Here is a 7133-nt window from a genome sequence, read left to right as displayed (position 1 = left end):
AAGTGTTTGTAGGGCAAGCTATTGTGTGTAGGGCTCAAGGAAAACTTCACCATGAAGTTCACGGCCCTAATAACACTACCAAATGAGTTTACGGTCGTAAACTCATGATTTTACGGCCGTGAACTCATACCTATGTGTCCATTTGATGTTTGATGCTCTATAAGGCCCTAATAAACATTTCTACTTAATGGCTTGGTCTATGGAAGAGTTTAGGGCATAATATAACTCCTTTTAGGAGTTTACAGTCGTGGGACCATATCCCTTGGAGATTACGGCCGTAATCTCCCTTGGGAGGATGTTTATGGTGTTTTCAAGTTCCTAAATCAACTAGGGACTAAACTAGTCTTTTGTACTAGGCTTTAGAAGGGTTTATGGCACCATTTTATGGAGTTCACGGCCTTAGAACCTTTTGGGCCGTGAAAACCTTACTCTTGGTGTTCTAAGTGTGTTAGCTAGTCCTAAACTTATTAGGGTACATGTCTAAATTCAAGCCTAAGCCTTAGGAAGTGTTTGTGGAATCAAAACACCCTAACTAGAGTTTTCGGCCCATGAACCATTTAGCCATGTGTTTGCGGCCGTGAACACCCCTAGGTGTTGGTATTTTGATTGTTTTGGGTCTTAGACACATCAAGGTAATGTGCTATGCTAGTCTCTTGGCTAACTGAAGGCATTTAGGGCATTTTGGCACTAAAACATGCAGTTCACGGCCCAAGAACCTCCTTGGCCGTTAACTCACTTTCATCCTTGTTTCTAATTGATTTTGGTGTCCTAAACATGTAATGGAGGCTTCTAGTTTGAGTTGCAAGGCTTTGAGGGGCATTGGGACACTTTTGGCCCTTAAAATGGAGTTTACTCCCCAAGTGTTCTTGGGCGGTAAACTCCCGAATCTTGGGGTTTTGGCATGATTTTGATGTTATAAACTACAATATAAGCTATATTATATAAGTAGATCAAAGTACTCACAATTTGGGATAAATACCCGAAGATCCGTGAGAGAGAATTCGGCTTTTCCCTAGTTGGAAATGTAACTAATGAACTATTTGGTTCAGATTTCTATATATAGTCCTGAGATTTTTGGCAGAAATATTTTTATTCCCGGAATGAACTCTAATAGCCTAGAGTATTGGAATAACAGTGTTGCACAAAACCCTAGTGCATCCACTCTCCTGATATCTCCTTATGTGCTAAACCTGAAATACTCAAAAGTCTGGAAATTTTCTGTAACCGTTCTAACTTCTATTGGCTTGATATGGTTTGTTCAGAATGGAAATTTCGGGTTGTCACAGTTTTCCAGCTCTTAGGACGTGGGAATGGCTTGAGATTGATGGAAAAGTACAAGGAAGTGACTAGGTATGGTGGGGAGGGGTGTGGGTTGGTCATAGAGTGGGTATGGGTGGTTGCTTGTGTCATGAACTAGATACAAGTCAACACTCCACCTCTAGTACTTCACCCACTCTTCTTGGATAAGATTTATCCCCAAAAACATGATTAATTAATAAATACGGGGCCTTATATGTTAAAATAAAGTTTTGGGTGAAAATCCCGCGTTAAAATGATGAAAAACAGGTCTAAAACGAAGTCGTAGTCGAAAACCGGGAAGAAATGGCCTACTTGCAAGACCTCTCAGTTCTGGGCCGAGGTTCGGTCCTAATGCTGCTGGGCCTAAAGGTGAAATGGACCGAGAGCTATGAGCGGCAAAATAGACCGCAAGTAGCTTTGGCCCGAAGGTGGCTTCGGTTCTCCCTACGAGGCTCGGGCCCGAAGGCTTCGGGTTCGGGTCATATGCGAAATGGACCGAAGGGTTCGGTCCCTCCCCTTGGTTGCAGGGTTTGGGTTCGAGAGGCAGGTTCAGTCCTGGGCTTCGACTCAGTAGGGTTTGGCCCTACTTGGACCTTCGGCCCGAAGAGGGTTCGCTCCTTTAAAAGGGGTTTCGGGTCCTTAAGGGTATTTTACTCGATTTTACCCCGTTTTAAGCGGTTTTTGACCCGGTTAAGGGTCGGGATGACCCGAATGATTAGAAAAAAACTACGGGAACTTTTGAGAGAGATTTGGGAGAGATTTCTAATAGAGAGAGATAAAGTGAAAAAGATTTAGAGAGGTTCCGTTTGTGACCTTTTTGAGTATCTGGCTTCGCAACGCAAGGCCCGTAAACCGCGTTAAGCCATGTTTTAGTGTCCTACACACTCCCGATGAGTGTGTAATAGTGTTTTATCACTTTGGTTCATTGTTTAGCACTATCAAGGCTAGGAAAATTAAACACACAGATTTTCCGAATGATGTTTTCTCATTAAAATAGCGAGTTGTATAGTAATTACATAATGTAAACTCTAATATACAGGGTTTAATTGAGTTGACCAGTTTGACTCGTTGACTTTGTTTGACGTTGACTTGACCCGAAATTGACGTTTGTCACATCATCCCCCCATTAGAGGGAATTCTGTCCCAAAATTTACATTCTGACTGGGACTTCAAGAGTTTGGAAAAAGATGCGGGTATTTTTGTTTCATTTGATCTTCGCGTTCCCAGGTGAACTCCGGTCCTCGTTTAGCGTTCCGACGGATCTTCATGATGGGAATACGTCTTTGTTTTGTTCTTTTGATCTCTCGATCCATGATTTCGACTGGTTCGTCCACGAAGTGGAGGTTTTCGTTAACTTCGATTTTGTCGAGTGGTATTACGAGTGTCTCATTATACAGACACTTCCTTAAGTTTGATACGTGAAATGTGGGATGTACTTTATCGAGTTCTTGAGGTAATCAAAGTTTGTATTCTACTGGCCCAATCCTGGCAAGGAGTTCGAATGGCCCAATGTACCTTGGATTCTGTTTCCCTCGCTTTCCGAATTGTATCATTTCTTTCCAAGGGGAAACTTTCAGTAGTACACGATCACCCACTTGGAATTCCAAGGGTTTGCATTGTTTGTTTGCGTAACTCTTTTGTAGATCTCGAGACGCTTTTAGTCTTTCTCGAATTTGGACTATCTTTTCCGTGGTCTCCCTTATGATTTCAGGACCAGTAAGGGTGCTATTAGAGACTTTCCCTCTAGCTAGTTGTTATTCTAGGAGAATTCGATAAGTGGTAAATGGGTATCCAATGCCTTACCAAAGTCTATCACATAGGCTCTCAACATGTCTTCCAATGTTTGTATGGTTCGCTCGCTCTGCCCGTCAGTTTGTGGATGGTAGGCCGTACTCATGTCAAGTCTAGTTCCTAGAGACTTCTGTAAGGACTGCCAAAATTGTGAGGTAAATCTACTATCTCGGTCGAATATAATGGATATTGGCACACCATGGAGTCGTACAATCTCTTTGATGTACGTTCTAGTCAACTTCTCCATTTTGTTGGTTTCCTTTATCAGTAGGAAATGCACTGATTTGGTCAATCTGTCTACGATTAGCCAAATGGTATCAAGCCCGCCCGATGTCTTAGGTAGCTTGGTTATGAAGTCCATGGTTATCCCTTCCCATTTCCACTCGGGTATATCTGGCTTCTGTAGTAGCCCTGATGGTTTTTGGTATTCTACCTTGACCTTGGCGCAAGTTAGGCACTTGCCCACATAGCTAGCAATTTCAGCTTTCATGTTCGGCCACCAGTATAACTTTTTGAGGTCTAGATACATCTTATCTAAGCCGGGATGGATGGAGTATCGAGTCTTGTGTGCTTCCCTCATGGCAACGCCTCGGAATCCACCAAACCTCAGTGTCCAGATCTGGTTCATGAGATAACGTGCTCCATCATCCTTGTCTTCCAAGTTTTTATCCATTCCTCTTAATGCCTCACTTACCATATTTTTTGGTTTCAAGGCTTCCAGTTGAACTTCCTTGATCTATATGGTCAGGTGTGAATGGATTGTCATCGTTAAGGACTTTACTCGGCGACACGAATATTCCTTTCTTCTTAGAGTATTGGCGACTACATTAGCCTTGCCCGGATGATAGCGAATCTCGCACTTGTAGTCGTTCAGCAGCTCTACCCATCTCCTCTGTCGCATGTTGAGCTCTTTCTGACTGAGGATATGATGAAGACTTTTGTGATCAGTGAAGATAGTGCATTTTGTGCCGTAGAGGTAATGTCTCCAGATCTTTAAAGCGAACACTATTGCTCCCAGTTCAAGGTCGTGCGTGGTATAATTAACCTCGTGCGTCTTAAGCTGTCTTGACGCATAAGCGTTGACCTTCCCTCTTTGCATGAGCATACATCCGAGATTGACGATTGTCACACTCTAACCTAAGATGCCAGTAATGAACTCAACTATACAACCACTTCAATTTTAATAAACCGACATCAAACCATCCTTCGTTTTTCAGTCAACAACTGTTCCCCATTTGCTTACAACCATTCGATTTCAAATCCATAGTCTTTGTCTTTGATAACAAATTGCCATCGACATCAAACTATGACTCCAACCCATACAACAAACGTCGACATAACCATCGATATCTAATAAGCCTTTGGTTTTGAATCCTTCAACCATTCGACCGTCAAGCCTTTAATTCTTAGATGCGATTCAATTTACCTTCGACTATAACACGTCGATACCCACAATGAAAGTACCATTGATACTAACTACCATCGACATTAAAGTTTCGATTGAACATCCTTCCCAAATTGGATTCAATTCCCAATGACACACTCGATGTCGAATCCCATTGACATCAAACTCTTTGATTTCGATACTCCTTTAAACCGCATATCATCGATATCAAAAATTGAATATCCATCCATCTATTTTGACTTTTGCCATTTTTGCTTTGACTATCAAACCCATTCATCAATACAGACCTTCACTTATCAAATTGCAACTACTTGTCCTTTGTTTCAACAAATATCCATCGATATCAAAAGAACATCAAAATCAAACCATCTACCCATTCGATTTCAAACAACTGAACCTTCCAATCGCGTGCAAACCAGAACATATTCAATATCAAGCCTTCGTTCTACAGGTCTTCACTATAAATGACGAGAATTCAATCAAATTTCATTCTACAGGTCATCGACTCCCAACTTTCAATTTCCTGTACATGTTCGTTTCCAAGAAATCCTTAAATCGAAATCAGTTTCATGTTCGATGTCGATCTATACCAAGTGATATCAGTTGAAATCAACTTTAATCTACAATTAAAGGACTTCCGATTCCATTTTTTTCGAGAATGTATTCCTTTTTGTTTGATCGTGAATATTAACTCCAAAAGTCAATAACAGATGAAGTGTTCGAATCACTAATTTGGGAGAGATTTCTAATAGAGAGAGATAGAGTGAAAAAGATTTAGATAGGTTCCGTTTGTGACGTTTTTGAGTATCTGGCTTCACAACGCAAGTTGATTCTAAAAGAATAGCCAGGACAATCTCTTCAAAACCACGTTGATTCTACGAATACCGTGGGATTGGCTTCAAAATCTGGGTTAACACACATAATTTGGGAGAAAATCGAAAGTTCATAAAATTGATGATTGACCATCCAAATTACATCAAAAACAGTTAAATAAGAAGCAGAAATTAAAATGAAACCCTAAAAGTCCATGGGCCAAATACAAACCCAAAAACAAAACCCAAAAATTAAGGAAAAATAACAAAAATTGCTCATAACTCCATTTAGAAAGCGATTTATGGACTCAAAAATGGGTAAGTCCCCTTCGGGGACTTATCTAGACGTGCTCCTTGCTCCAAGCTTTGATTTGACTGGTCGTAGGCCCAAAACGGAGATTCGTAGCCAAAGTTATGGCCATTTTCGTGAAGCCCCTTTAGTCACACGATCGTGGGCCTCTAGGAACGCAAGGGCCCGATCCTCCACACTAGGGCCCGCATCATCCCCTCCCGGGTAGACAAAATTCGACTTCGAATGTGCATCATGGTCATCATCAGAAGAATCCCCATAATAAGGAAGCAAATGCTTTACATTGAATACATCGGAACAACGAATGTGGTTTGGCAACTGTAGACGGTAAGCATTGGAATTAATCTTCTCCACAATCTCCACTGGTCCAATCTTCTTAGCTGATAGCTTGTTGTACTCACCAACCGAAAAACGATCTTTAGTCAAAACAGCCCAAACAAAATCACCTACTTCAAAATCAACTTGTCTGCGTTTTTTATCTGCATCTTGCTTGTACTTGGAGTTAGCTCGGACCAAGTTGTCATGAACAGCCCTATGAACATCATGTAGTCCTCCAACAAAATTCTGCACTTTCTTTGGAACTACCCTAGAAACAGGCAGTGACATCAAATCAAGTGGTCCCCGTGGCTGAACAGAATAGACCACTTGGAATGGACTATATCCAGTACTTCGGTTGATAGCATGATTATGAGCAAACTCAGCTTGACAAAGCTTCTGATCCCAGGTCTTCACATGATCACCCACTAAACACCGCAAAATATTACCAAGGGATCGATTGACAACCTCTGTTTGGCCATCCGTTTGAGGATGATATGCACTACTAAAATTGAGCTGAGTGTTCACCATTTTCCATAGGCTACGCCAAAAATGACTCAAAAACCTAGTGTCTCGATCTGATACAATAGAAGACTGTAATCCATGCAAACGGTAGACGTCTCGAAAGAATAATTGGGCTACATTAACTGCATCTGTCGTCTTTTTGCATGGAATAAAGTGCACCATCTTAGAAAAACGATCAACAACCACAAATATTGAATCATTTCCCCGTTGAGTACGTGGTAAACCCAACACAAAATCCATACTGATGTCTACCCAAGGTTGTGATGGAACAGGCAAAGGCATATAGAGTCCTGCATTGGTAGATGTGCCCTTTGACACCTGACAGATTCGACACCGTTTAACATATCTATCCACCTCCTTGCGCATTGTAGGCCAAAAATAAGATGATTGTACCAACTGTAAAGTGCGATCTCGGCCGACATGCCCTTCACCATGCAGCTCCCTAATGATTTGAAGGCGGAGACTTGAATCAGGGATGCACAATTGATTGCCTTTGAAAAGAAAACCTTCATGCAGTAGAAAATCAGACATCTGTCCAGATTGTATACCCTGCAGAACAACAGAAAAATAAGGATCAACCGTTAGCTGCTCCATGAGGACATCCATCCCCGGCACACCAACCCTCATAGAAACTAGCAAATTACTCCTCCGACTCAATGCATCAGCCACCCGATTT

The sequence above is a fragment of the Lactuca sativa genome, chromosome 5 (assembly GCF_002870075.4).
Source record: "Lactuca sativa cultivar Salinas chromosome 5, Lsat_Salinas_v11, whole genome shotgun sequence".
NCBI classification, from domain to species: Eukaryota; Viridiplantae; Streptophyta; class Magnoliopsida; order Asterales; family Asteraceae; genus Lactuca; species Lactuca sativa.
Note: the sequence above shows the minus strand (reverse complement) of the source record.